Source organism: Talpa europaea, assembly GCF_964194135.1.
Source record: "Talpa europaea genome assembly, chromosome: 12".
NCBI lineage: Eukaryota > Metazoa > Chordata > Mammalia > Eulipotyphla > Talpidae > Talpa > Talpa europaea.
Genome location: NC_140079.1, coordinates 5,489,851 through 5,503,248, shown reverse-complemented (window position 1 = coordinate 5,503,248; position 13,398 = coordinate 5,489,851). Strand labels below are relative to the sequence as shown.

The 13,398-nt window shown below is 47.2% G+C and overlaps 1 protein-coding gene across 1 annotated transcript in view; it reads right to left on the bottom strand.

The window, feature by feature from the left end:
• The window catches only part of LOC311182543 (olfactory receptor 7G3-like), a gene marked incomplete at both ends in the record, with an annotated part of 735,701 nt that overhangs the window by 388,566 nt on the left and 333,737 nt on the right, over positions 1-13,398 (bottom strand). The window lies entirely within an intron of this gene.

Genomic DNA, 13,398 nt, shown 5'->3' with positions numbered 1-13,398 from the left:
ATTTAGCCTCCAGTAATATTCACGCCTTTGGCATACAGTTCTATAGATTTCTGCAAGGTTAGAGTTGTATATCCATCAACCCATCAACAACCTTGATAGAACAATTCCATCAGTCCCAGATTCTTTTGTGCTGCCTCGGTGTAGTTGTCTTTCTTTCTCCTTTTCCCTAAAAACCATCCATTTGCTGTTCTTCCCTAGTTTTGCCTTTTGCAGAATGTCATACAATAGAATCAGGCAATAAATGGCATTTTTTCCCTCTCCTTTCTGTAACAAAATGTTTCAAATTGAGATAACTTACAGTGCAGCACACACATCTAAGGAGACAGCTAGTGCATTCTGACAAATGTACACACCTATGTGATCTACACTTCTTTCAGTGTATAGAACATTTCCACACCCCATCAAGTTCCTTCATGTCCCTTCTCAGTCAATTCCTGCTTTTGCTTAAGTTTATGGGCACATTATATCCAAAAATTAGAGAATACATTTTTTAAACTTTAAAAAAAAAAAGATTTATTTATTTACACAAGAGCTGGGGTACAGGCCAGAGGTGCGGGAGGGTGAGAGGATTCACCAGAGACAGAGCAGGGTGCACAACAGGCAGAAGGACTGAAATACACTGCTGAGGGGAGCAACGGGCGAGACAGGAGAGGTCTGCCTCGCCATGTGGGAATCTCCCTGGCCAGCCGGGAATCGAACCTGCGCTGCAGAAGCCATGGACAGCTTCACAGTGCTGCGCTCAGTCCGCTGCGCCACCAGGGAGTCCCAGAGAATGGGCATGAAGCATTTGTTAAACTTGACCTACTAAAATCAGCAGCCTACATTTCACATTCAGCTGGACATTTACAGAGCATCACCTCAAAACCACCCAAAATTTAACAATTTTGGCTTCAACCAGCGGTTACTCTTAAATCCAAAAGAGAAATCAAAGGCTCAGCAGACCAGAGCCAGCACTGCCAGTCAGAGGCTTTTGGAGTGCCTGTATCATGGTGGTGGTCGGCAGTTACACTGTGGTTTTATCACCATCAAAAGATAGCTCTTCCAAATTAGGCACAGTATACTTCCAATAAAAAGAATGGGCAAGATGAACAGGATGCAGTCAAAGGAGGCAAGCCAGATGGCGTTTCCTCCAGTGATGACCAGCAAAGTCGGACATCTCGGGGTTTCAGGCCAATCTCACAGATTATTTTCAGTATTGCTCTCTGACAACATGAACATTTTTTCCTTTTAGTAAATAAACGGGAGAATGGACATTGGGAAAGAAACTAAAAATAACTGCCACTGCAGGAGAGATAAACAACATCATAAAGTCCATTTACTTGACAAAAATGCCATTATATTAGAAAAAAGGTATGTAGTGGGGCCTCCCTGGTGGCCTACAGGTTAAGTCTCAGTGCTACCCCCATAGTGGCCTGAGTTCGATCCCCTACCAGGGAGCTGACCCACAAGGCACAGCAGACTTCTCCTGTTTTACCGGCTGCTCTCCTCAGCAGTGTATTTCAGTAGATCTGCCTGTTCTGCTCCCCACTCTGTCTCTGGTGAATCCTCTTACCCCCTGGACCTCTGGCCTACACCCCAGTTCTTATATGCATAAATAAAAATAACTCTTTAATAAAAAAAAGAAAAAGGCATACAGCAAATAAAGTCTAATTTCCACCATGAGACTAAATCAACTCAGAAGGTTCAGAAATACATTTTTTTACTATACATATTAATATTTTAGGGTAAATGACAATATATACAAAACCATGGGACATAATTTATGGTTTATTTTAGTGTACAGTTATAGATATAAATGCTTATACTAAAACAAAAAGACTTAAAATTCAGGAGTGGCCCAGCCAAGGGATGAGACAGTGACAAACGGAACCCCCACTCAGAACACTTTAGACTCTATAGGACTTGGTGGCCACGCAACGAAGAGCTGAGGAATCGCCACAGTGATTCCATCCCTAGGGCTCCCCTTGTGTGAGTCCTCACATTTCAACAAATACAGGAATCACTGGGACTTCCCAGTGAGAATGCACTGACAGGTCGTGCAGCCAGGGAGAATCTATTTCCCTAGTGTTAAGAGGTATCCCTCGAGGCATTCTTCTTTCTTTATAGTCACGCATTTCTTCGCAGTGAGTACTCACAGGCTCCCAAGAATGTGGAAAAATGGAAATCTTTCCAATACTGATCACAACTAATGGGGATTTTTCCTCCAGAATAAATCTTCCCAGCTCTTGAAATTTGAGGAAACATCCAAGGTTTTCCCACAGTGATGACCTTCAGAGTTTCTCACCATCTTCCGCTCAGGAATATAAATGCTTGATGCTGTAGGGTTTCCTGCGTTCCTCAGGCTTCCTCCGGAGTGGCTTCCTCATGTGTTTTCTAAGGGCTGAGTGTCCCTAAAAGCTTTTGCATTCTGATGATAGTCCGTTTTCCCCTTAGCGTGTTGTCACATGACTCCCTAGAGAGGTCACTGACATTTTCCTACAGCCACCATGTTCCCCATGTTTCTCACAATATACAACCTGCGCTGCACATCTGGGCGAGCTCGAGCTGAAAGCTTACCAGATTGTTCTCACGAGGTTTTTCTCCAGAGTGGATTCAGATGCGTTTCTGATGCCACTTCACTCTGAATACACCAAAGGTCTTTTATAATTCCACGGCAAGCGTCCTGTGGTTTCCAGTGATCTCTTTGTGTACACATAATCTGTGCAGGCTCCCCCACATTTTATCAAGATAGGTCTGTGAGACCAGTAAGTATGGCATAAGTGACAGCAAGTCTTCCTGACATATTAGCTCTCCCTCACACCAAATGATTTTGTGGGAACCTGCTGCTGTGTCATACAGCTACTTAGGCCTATGGAGAGTTCCACCTGGTGAAGAAATGAAGGTTCCTTGCCAACAATTGGGACTAAGAGACCCCAGTGAACAATTCTGGAAGTAGACTCTTCTGCAGTAAAAACTCAGATTGTAGCTCCTGTGACATCTTGAATGCATCCTCATGAGATATCCTGAGCCAGAACTACACAGATGTTTCCAAATTCCTGACTTAGATAAGTTGTGAGATAATATCAATGAATGCTGTTGTTTGATGAAACAATGTTTTGGAGGAAAATTTATTACGCAGCAACAGAGTTCACACATCAATGGTGAGTTACAAGCGGTCTGGAAATAAGAAGTCAGTGAGTGCTATCCCAGTGACTATATTCATATCCACCTATTATGTATTCTCTTGTGCACTGAAAGGTAAGAGTTAGTGGTGAATGATTTTCCACACTGATTACATTCATAGGGTTTTTCTCCAGTGTGTGTTCTCACATGTTTCTTAACAGCTGAGAGATTATTAAAAGCCTTCCCACAATTACTGCACTCATAGGGTTTCTCTCCAGTATGAATTCTCTTGTGCACAGTGAGAGAAAAGCTACTGCTAAAGGATTTTCCGCACTGATTACACTCGTAGGGTTTTTCTCCAGTGTGAGTTCTCATATGCTGAGTCAGATATGAGCTCTTCCTAAAGGTCTTTCCACAATCGGGGCATTCGTAAGGTTTCTCTCCTGTGTGAATGCTATTGTGTCCAGTCAGGGAGGACCTCGTGCTGAAGGCCTTCCCACACTGATTACATTCGTGGTGATTCTCTCGTGTATGAATTCTCTTGTGGCTTTTGAGGTTACAACTAGTGCGGAAGACGTGAAAACACTGGTTACATTCGTAAGGCTTTTCCCCAGTGTGAATTCTCACATGCAGTCGCAGAGAGGAGGGGTCGTTGAAGGCTTTCCCACAGTCGTTGCATTCATAGGGTTTCTCCCCATTATGTATTCTCTTATGGATCGTCAGGTAAGACCTACTGCTGAAGGACTTTCCACACTGGTTACAGTCATAGGGTTTTTCTCCAGTGTGAATTCTCTTGTGCTGAGTAAGGTTAGATTTTGTGCTGAAGACTTTAAAACACTGATTACATTCATTGAGTTTCACTCCAAGGTGATTCCTTTCCTGTTGATTAAGAAAGCAATATAACTATAATTTGTAAAATTTTAACATTTAAAGCTATCTCATACATTCTCTACCAGAATTCTGTTCCATTATTATAATTGATGCCTTGATTATTTTCAGTACCTGTGCATGCTTTCTACTCAGTTTGATCACTTATAAATTTAAAAAGATAAAAGACGCTTTGCCACAAGTCCTTATCATAGTCACAGAGCATTTTCTGAAACATTTAAAATCACTTTATGTTTCAAACATAAACTCAATATCTGAGTCACATCTAAGGAAATATTTACTTGTGGAAACACACCTTTAATGTCTATTTTTCCTCCAAATTTACAGTAGTTTCACAGTATCTCTCCAGAAACACTATTTTCTCATGTGCAAATGACACTTCTCTTTAATGTATATCTTGATTACTTTGTGGCTTTTCTAACTTAAGGAATTTTCCTACTGTGAAAACCCAGAAATCACCCAGTTGAGTCTTACCGCTTTCACACCATTAGAGTGTTCTTTTCTCAAAACATGCTTCTTAGGAGTCAGCCATTGGGCTTTAATTACAGTGTCCAAATCTGAAACAAATTGAAAGTAAATGTAAGTGGATGGAGAAAAATATAGTGAAGTGCACACATGAGTAAAGGCAAGACTCTGAGGGATTAGGTTTTTTTAGGAGGAACTTTGCAATGCAAAGAAGCTCAATACACACATGTAGGTACTATAAAACGACCCTGAGACAATTAACATTGATCAGAGGTTTACAAAAGAACTAACAGGAATGCAAAGTTGAACTGGACAAAGAGCACAGCATATGCAGGACTTAAGTTCATACCAAATGTTCTTGGCCATCTGTGTAAAAAAAGGGACATTTTTGCCCAATCCACCTTTCCTCAGTAACACTCTCCAGCACCAGGACTCGCTGGCAGCAGTCAGTCCTCACATGGACTGTGGCTGCAGTGCTCACCTGGATGTGCGCCTGGAAGAGCTTCTCGCTCCTCTGCCGGCATCTTGCCCTCCTGTTCCCACTGGGAGAGCAGACTGGGTTTATCAACGCGACACCCTAATTCATGGAGAAAAGACATATGTTTGGTGCAGTCGTGCAGGTGACCAGCAACTGCATTAAACTGGAGCCAACAATTCTGCAGATGGGGAAGTATGATTTTTACAGCTGTGGAATAACTACACCTAGATTTTAGTGGACATACTCATTCTCAAAGAACAAAAAACACAAGTATCCTCACAAAACATCCAGGTGACAGGGCATAAAGAGTTTCAAGTCCCATGGCCAAGTTTAAACACGTACTTCAGAAGTCCTAAAGCTTTAACCATGGAGAATACAAAGCTGAGGTAAAGAAAAGACAATCATTTCATTGGGAAGGCAACAGATAAAACATCCATGAGGATAGACATGCCTATCTCATTTATCACTGTCTGACTAAACCCAGCACAGATCAGGAACAGAAGTGCTTATGAAAGAGTTCTGAAGGCCTCCATATATACAGAGCATTTTAGTAACAAAACAAAACAAAAACCCTCCACAGTACCCATTCCTCTCAATTGCACATGGAACTTTCTCAAGACTAAACCCTATATATTGGGACAAGTCACAATAAATCTATAGATTGAAATCATATCAGGCATCTTTTTTGATCACAAGTTTAGGCAGAATCTGGAAACCAACCACAGAAAGCTAGAAAAAAATTTTAGAAATATGTGGACACTAAACAACATGCTATTAAAAAACATCAGGTCAACATGGAAATCAAAGGAGAAATTAAAAAAAAAACAACATATGGAGAAAATGAAAATAACTAGAATTTGTGGCACACAACAGGAGCAGTACCAAGAGGTAAGTTTACAACAACATTAGTCTACCTCAAGAAATAACAAAAATCTCAAATACCAATCTGAACTTACACTTAGAGGAAATAGAAGAAAAATCAGATGTGAAATGAATTAGATAGAAAACCAAAAGACAGTCCAAAAGATCAGTGAAACCAAAAATTGATTGAAAAATAAAACTGACAAGCCATTGGATATGGCCACAAAGAAAAGAGAAAACCCAAGTTAACAGAATGGAAATGAATGAGGTGAAATTACAATGGATACTTACAGAAATACACAGGATCATAAGAACCTATCAAAGTATCAGGTAAAAGCAAACAAAACAAGATAAATAATAGAGAAACTGGAATTCACAAAAATTAAAACCTCGGTGTCTCAGTGGGCACAGCCAGACACTGACAAGACACTGGGGAGGTGAGGACATGGCGGTGGGCAGGCCATTAGGACCAGGGTGCCCCAAGCCCGTTTGCCCGCCCCAAGACCACTTATCAAACTGAATGAGAAACAGCTGGAGTCAGGGTGCCCCCAAACCTGGGAAAGGCTCGCGTGTTCAGAACCCTAACACGGCAACATGATGCCAAAGCAGTGGACCAAGCATGTTCCAGGAATACGAGTCCAGCAGCCTGGGGGACTTGGTGGGCCTTGGTCCCCTGGGAGGCCCCATGGGCCTCAACCAACCAGCAAAAGACACAATACCGGGACACCCTAAGCTGGACCCCCCCCACTCCTTGCCTGCTTCCTACACCCATATAAACACCTGCTTCTTGCCCCTCAGCGGTTATGTACTCGGGACCCCTCTCTAGTCAGAGAGCTTTCCTGTCCTTCTGCTCTGACAACAAATCTCTTGCTTTTCTGCCTAACTCTGGTCTCGACGCTGAGTCCTTTCCTTGCCAAGACAGGAACTAAGATCCCACTTGGGGTCTGGAGCCCGGACTCCAAGCCTTATGCAATACCACAGAAGGAGAGGAATTATTCACAATCATATTTTGGGTAAGAGTCTTGTACTCAGAATATGTAAGGAATTTTTACAACCCATGAACAAAAAGATAGACCAATTAAAAAAGGTCAAAGGACTAGATACTCTACAAAAGACGCACAGATACTCATCAAGCACATGAAAAATGCTCAGGGTCACTCGGGAAACTCAAATCAAAGCGAGATGCCATTTAGTACCTACGAGGATGAAAACTGTCAAGAAACAAAAGCTGGCGGAAGAAGAGAAGTAACTGGACCCCTCATACACTGGTGACAGGTGTGAAATGGTTTAGCTGATATGGAAAACAGTCTGGCAGTTTCTCAAAAATTTAAACATGGAAATATCACGTGACCTAGCATTCTACTCCTAGATATATACACAGAATTGAAAACAGTTATTTAACCCTGTACACAAATACTCACAGCGGCATTTTTAAAAATCACCTCTAAGTGGAAACCATCCAAATGTTTGTCAGCCAATGAGCAGATAAACAAAATGAGATATATCCGCGCAGTGGAATACATTCAGTCGTGGACACGCACTGGTACACGCGACAACATGGCTAAACCTTTAAAACAGTATGTGGCCGGAGAGCAGGCGGACACAAACGAGCCCACTGGAGTTTTATGATCGCACGGACTTGGGATGTTCTGAACAGGGAAACCCATGGAGACCGAAAGGGTATCTGGGGGGCGGCGCGCGAGGCAGCGAGGGGTATTGAGCCCTCAGTGGGTTTTTTTTAGAGGTGATGACAATATTCAGAAAGAAGTGTTGATGGTTGTACAACATGGTGAATATATCAAAAGTCACTTAATTGTACTCTTTAAAAGGGTGCATTTGTGTCATGTGAACACTACCTCGGTGACACGAAAAAGAAAACGCTTGGTTTCCGGCCGCCACAGGCGCACAGGCGCGGGCAGGCTTACCGAGCGAGGCCAGGTGCCGGCAGGTCTCCAGCATCACGTCTCTGTACAGCATCCTCTGAGATGGGGCCAGCAGTGCCCACTCCTCCTGGGTGAACTCCACAGCCACATCCTCGAAGGTCACCAGGCCCTAAACCGTGGCCGACATCGTGACTCAGCCAGGGGCCACCCCCACCCCCGCCCACGCTGGGAGGAAACGGGACTGACGGCCAAAGAAGGGGTGCTGAACCTAGAGCTCAGGGCGTCCAGGCAGCGCTCTGGGCTCGGCCCTCAGAGCTCACCTCTGGCCTACTGTGCCCCTCGGAAGGCTAGAGGCACCGCTACCACACAGGTGGTTTTCTTGCCACCAAGAAATTCCCCCGCCGCCAAGACCGAGCAGTGCTGGGCACTGTTGAAATCAGAGCAGCATCTGGTACATTAACGACTTCCCAACGGCCAACAAAAATGGAGTCTGGGACACAGTCACGTTTTTCTTATCGTCCCCCGAAAACCCTCAGCAGAACACATGTCAACGAAGGCTCTGGAGGAAGCTTGCAGATGTGGGTAATGTCACACACTGTGCCACTCTCTGGGCAGCCCCTCGCCCCACCCCGATGCCCAAAGACCGGGTTTAGCTGCAAGGCTCCAGGTCACAGAAGATAATGGAGCCAACTCACCTGTACCCAGCTTGTCAGGAAGCCACCAGCCCCCTCCTCCTCTGGGCATCCATCTCGAGAGGATGGGTAAAGGGAAGACTGAGCTGGAGAACACAAGAGTTGTAAGAACCCTGGGGTGCTCTGTTCCAGCACCCACAGATCTGAGTTTCCCCACCCACTCGCGACGGGCCATACCTCACACACAAATACCCGGGCCCGGCCCCCGCGGCTTGCACGGGAAGCCAGAGGAGAGCCCTGTTTCTCTGCGGGCTAGAAAATGGGGCTCCCTGCTCTCAAGGAAGAGCTTACTAGTCCCACTTTAGATGAAGAAGCTGAAATTTGAGGGAATTATTATTATTGTAACAACTTTACAAAATGAAGTACAAGTGTTAAGTTTATTTTTTTCAGAGTCTTCAACATTCTATTTAGTTTGGGAATATTCTAGTCCCTTATAAAACACTAAAAGTTGTACACCTTTCTCTAAGACTATTATCTTCTTCATCAATTTTTTGGGACTTGTTAGAGGCACACCCCGAACACCCGTGTACACGCCCCTCATAGGCGATTCCTCTCCTGTCCCGCCTGCTCAGTTCCCTGCCCTGACCCACTCTGCACAGCAAAAGCCCTGAAAGTCTGGACATAGAGGGCCCCGCAACTGACCGTAAGCGGGGGACAGAACAACAGCTGCCATCCTGTGAGGGGGAGCAGGTTTTCCTGAACAACAGTGTGAGGACCGGGTCACTCCTCTTCCTCCTGGTGCACGCTGCACAGGGCTCTGGAAGAAATGGAACAACAGGAAGTTTCCACGGCCTCTCTAAGAGGACAAGGCTACCTCAGCCTACCGTGCCCTCCAGCAAAATACAGTGTTTTTGACCCCGGCCTTCTGTTCTGCTTTATTGGCGATAAACTCGGGGCTACACTTGGCAAATCCCACCTGCCCCTGCATGGACGATTACAAGGGACATCACTGCTCCAGCCCACCTGATCCCCTCAGTCTCATTGTTCGCCAAGCACATTTTTCCCTGCCTCAGGGATGTCACAGTCACAGTCCCTGCCACATCCCTGGGGGCGGTGGCACCTGGCTCCTGCCGTTCTTTTAGCCTCCAGGCTCTCCACACCCAGACACATCAGAGGCCAGGAGGAGGAGCAGTGTGAGTTTTTCAACTCTAGGCCCTGCGCCCCCATGCTACACTGGGCACACACGTCCCCAGGCCACTCCAGGTTCTGTCATTGCCTAACTGTTCTGAGCCTCTTCCTTCAAGTGTTGTCCATTTAGAACTCTCAGAGGTGCCAGGAACACTTGTAATTCCGCTCTGTCCAGTACAGGACCTGCCAGCCACACCTGGTGACGAGCTCTAGGATGTGGCTAGAGCAGCTGAGAAGACAAATCTCCAATTATGCTTTTCATTTATTCATCTGAAATGGCGACAAGTGGTTTAGGTCTTAAATAGGTGAGGGCAGCTGGTAAACCATGAGATGTACACTCCAAGAATAATCTATGTTTGCATGACAAGCAAACATTCTCCTTAAGAATATTACAGGAAAGCTAGAATGAAAAAGGCACACACACACAATTTATTGAACCCAAATGATTAAATAAATATAAAACTATTTAATGTGATTTTCTGCAATATAAGTCACCAGACTATTATTTCAGAGAAGTTTTAAGGAGCAAAGTTCATTTCTATTAGAAGATACAGTATAGAGAACAATTATTTTGGGAACTGGTGCCTTATCCTTCAAGCCGTTGAATATTCCTCCAAAGGATTTTAAATCCCATTAGGGAAAAAAATTCACTTGTTCAAAACATATCTGAATGGCCAATTCAATTTAAAATTTCTGTTACTAGGATAAAGCAGTTCAAGTCACTCTTCCCCTGCTGTCCCTGTATTTTGAATCTTAATGGAGAATTTGAAAGGCTTTAGAAGCCAAATCTCATGGGCCTGAGAAATGTTCCTGAGAAGCCCTGCTAGTCTCGAGTGGGTAAAGTCCCGAAATTTTGCTACTTAGAATGCAAGGAAATTTCATTTCTCTGTTACACATACTTAGTGGTTTGCTTAATGTACTTGTTTACACTATATAACCATACACACTGGTCTTTTCCCCTTGAATATAATCAGTGCAGTAAAAATAACTTTTCTTATGAGACCCTCCCTAGTCTTGGCTCCTTGTGTTTACAAATTGAACTCAAGAAGGGCCACCAGCAGGGAATCTGCACAGGGAAGGCTGCTGGAGCCGGCTGTGGTCAGTTCCCCAGGGAGCTCACCTGATCCCCCGGTAATCCGGGTCAGTGGGAACAGGCGAAGCTGGTTTCAACACAAACTTGAGCTTCAGAGGTGCCTTGCTTGTCTGTGGGGGAAAAGAGGCACAGAGGCTGCTTTGAGGCCTTCTGTAGGGGGTGGTATAGCTGCTGAACAGTAAGCGCATCCCCCTCACCATCTTTTTTCTTTTGGATGCACCGACTGACCGTGCCCCGTGGGCGGCCACTGGATTTACCCCATGTCCATGCAGCCCTCTGCTCGGGAGAACCGGCCCAGCGATGCGGGCGTGTAGACAGGGCTTGGGGAGCGATTCCCAGCAATGCAAACACGGTGTCGTCTGGGAGCCCACGTGACTCAGCTAACTTTTTAGCGATTTCCAGTTGATTCAGGGCTCAGAGCCGTTAAGGCCCTAAGATTAGGGATTTCCCACGCGCGGCGCTCCGGGGAAAGCTTTGTTGTGGGGGGCTGTTCAGCCGTCGAAGAGTATTTAGAAACCAGCAGCATCCCCGGCGCCCTCCCCCCGCCCACCACGGGGTACCAAGGGCCCCCCATTGACACCTGAAACAACGCCTCCAGAGACCGCCGCCGGCCCAGGGGCGCGCGGGGCCCGGGGTCCGGGCGGCGCCCCGAGGAAGGGCCGGCGGTGCCAGGGCTGCTGCAAGCACCGCGTGCGCGCGCCGAGGGCCGGGCCGGGCCCCCGACAGCGGGGCAGGCGGTTCGCGGCTCCCGCACCCCCGGCCCCGCCGGGCGGCCCCCCGCGCGCGGACGGCGTACGTACCGCGGGAATCCCGGCCACGCGAGGCCCGTGCGCGCCGGGCCGCCCGCCGCCCGCGGCCGCTCCCGCAGCGCCGCCCGCCCTTCCGCTTCCGGCCCCCGCGCGCCATTTCCGGTGCGGGCGCGCCGTCCGGGAGAGCGGGGCCGGGGCGGCGCGGGCCCCCCGCGCGGGAAGCGCCGGCTCAGCGGGCGAGTCCGGGGCCGGTCGCCGCGCCGGGTCAGCACCAGGGACGGGGACCCGCTCTGGGGGCGGGGCCGGGCCCGCGCGGCACCTCCCCGGGGGGCGGGCTCTGGGCGCGGGGACCAATCACGGGAGGGGCTGAGGGGGGGCCGCGCCGAACGAGACAGTTCCGGGGCGGGGCTGGGGGCGGGGCCCTGGGAGGAGCTTGGCTCGGGGGCGTGTCCCTGGGAGGGGCTTGGCTCGGGGGCGTGTCCCTGGGAGGAGCTTGGCTAGGGGGCGGGGCCCTGGGAGGAGCTTGGCTAGGGGGCGGGGCCCTGGGAGGAGCTTGGCTCGGGGGCGGGGCCTTGCTGGTCCTTGGATCGAGTGGTGGTTGGATCGCACAGCGTTGCACACCCCGAGAGAAGAACACGTCCTTATTTGGTGCATGTTTGCTATTCTTAATTTCATTTAGCAAAGGTATCGTTTCTTTTCAATTTGCTGTCCCAATCCAGAAGGCTGGGATGCTATTTTAAGATTTGTTGGGGGCGGGAGGTTATGTCATACATTGACATAGGGAAACTTCAAAAACAGGGACAAAGTCAGTGAAATGTTCTCACTCTGGTACTGTCTCCTGCTTCTTTTGACCAAAGATAAGCATTATTTTTTTTCATTCTTCTTGATATAATGTGTATTTGTCCACGTATGTGTATGTACAAACCCAAGAGAGATTTTCCCAAGCAGCAACTGAAACTGCTAAATTGTTTCATGCATCTGGATCTACCGAAAAGGGGGATGAATTAGGGATGGGTTGATAAGAAAACAAAGAGACATTTAAGAGATCAAAAGAAAGAGTGATAAATATAATGTATTCAAAATATCCTATATAGACTATCTCTGGATAAGATTCATGTCATAAAGTGGTAAAAGCTTGTGTAATTGTAACAGACACTCTCCAGAGAAAGGGGACGTTCCAGGTTCCCTGCCTCACCCTAAGGAAGGGCAGGTACTGGAAGTTAGAAAAGACTGAGAGAAATGCTAGAGAGGAAGAAGTGGAAGAAGCAGAGGAGGAGGAAAGAGAAGAATTGGAGAGAGATGGGCAGAGAGGAATATGCTGGAAGGGAGAGGAAGGAAGAAGCCCTGGCAGAGGCATGTGGAGCAGAGAGACACGTGAAGAAGCCACAGTTGCTTCTCAGCCTTGGACTTGCACCAGGAACTGGGGGGACATGGAAGGCGAATCTTGAAAGAGGCAGAGAACATGGGTGAGAGAAGCCAAAGAAAGCATCAAAGAAAGACAAAACTAAAACCAACTCATGAAAACTGAGTGTAGATTTTAGGCATCCAAGTGGGGAGGGGAAGAGGGAGGCAGGGAGGAGAGTGGTGAGGGAGGGGAGCACAGTGGACTACGTAGAGGACTCTGGGTGCTTTGGGGGCGGGAGAGCTACAGTGGCCACACCTCAGGGGAGAAATCCTACCTTGTGAAAAAAGATGTAAAACAATGGTGCTCCATCCTCAGGTTTCCTCCAGGTTTTACTTATCTTTCCATCCAAAGCAGACTAAGCATTATTTATTGTGTACTAGGAGTTAGTCAGGGATTCATCTTCCCAGACACCAAATCATTTTAGCTTCTACGTCTGAAGACCAACTGCAGAGTCACTGCTTCCCCCTCCCCCCACTGCCACTCCTTTTTGGCCTATTTCCCACCTTGGAAGACCCATGAGGGAGAGGGGCGTGACCGATTTTGATTGATCTGTGGTGGATCTGAGTTTCAGAGAATGACATAGTGTAGGGGGGACTGGAGAATCCAGGACATGGGCTGTGGTGGGAGGGAGTTTGGGGGGCTATGGAAGAACCC